This window comes from Onychomys torridus, chromosome 12 (genome assembly GCF_903995425.1).
Source record: "Onychomys torridus chromosome 12, mOncTor1.1, whole genome shotgun sequence".
Classification (NCBI taxonomy): domain Eukaryota; kingdom Metazoa; phylum Chordata; class Mammalia; order Rodentia; family Cricetidae; genus Onychomys; species Onychomys torridus.
This window is the reverse complement of record NC_050454.1, coordinates 65,874,117-65,875,142: the sequence shown is the minus strand read 5'-3', so window position 1 is coordinate 65,875,142 and position 1,026 is coordinate 65,874,117. Positions and strand designations below refer to the sequence as shown.

The 1,026-nt window shown below is 49.2% G+C and overlaps 1 pseudogene; it reads left to right on the top strand.

The window, feature by feature from the left end:
* The first annotated feature begins 263 nt into the window (after nt 1-263).
* LOC118594188 lies at nt 264-820 on the top strand (annotated as a pseudogene).
* The last annotated feature ends 206 nt before the right edge of the window (nt 821-1,026 follow it).

Sequence of the window (1,026 nt, the reverse complement as noted above, 5' to 3'; positions counted from 1 at the left end):
ATGGGTTCAAGTCCCACTGTAATCTGTCATTAGTCTTTCTGTTTTTCATGTCTTTTCTTCTTATACTTTCTTAATGATGACTTTGAAACTCTTGGCTTGATTTAGTCCTTATTTGCCTTCAGCATTGGCTGAGCCAAATCCGTAAGGTATCTTTTGATATTAAATTGAGGTATTGTGTTGGCTAGTCTTATGTCAACTTGACACAAACTAGAGTCATCAGAAAGGAGGGAACCTCAATTTAGAAAATGCCTCCATGGTGCCTCATGGGTGTTGACATTCGCCACAACAAGGAAAGGTTTGGTACAAGGAGCCCAAGAGCCAAGATATCATCTACCTGCGGCTGCTAGTCAAGCTGTACAGGTTTCTGGCCAGACGAACAAACTCAACCTTCAATCAGGTTGTGCTGAAAAGGTTATTTATGAGTCACACTAACCAGCCACCTCTGTCCCTATCCCGGATGATCCGAAAGATGAAGCTTCCTGGCCGAGAGAACAAGACAGTTGTGGCTGCAGGGACGGTCACAGATGATGTGCGGATTCTCGAAGTGCCCGAACCGAAGGTGTGTGCACCGGGGTGAGCAGCCTCGCCCAAAGTCGTATCCTCAAGGCCGGAGGGTAAGATCCTCACCTTCGACCAGCTGGCCCTGGAGTCTCCCAAGGGCCATGCTCCTGTCTGGTCCTGGGAAGGGCCGAGAGGTATACAGCATTTTGGCAAGGCCCCAGGAACTCCACACAGCCATACCAAACCCTATGTCCGCTCCAAAGGCCGGAAGTTCGAACGTGCCAGAGGCAGAAGGGCTAGCCGCGGCTACAAAAACTAACCTGGGCTCTTACTGTCATTTAAAAAAAAAAAACAAACAAACAAACAAAAAAACGCGCAGGGCAGTGGTGGCACATGCCTTTAATCCTAGCACTCGGGAGGCAGAGGCAGGCAGATCTCTGAGTCTGAGGCCAGCCTGGTCTACAGAGCGAGATCCAGGAAAGGCACAAAGCTAAACAGAGAAACCCTGTGTGTGTGTGTTGGGGG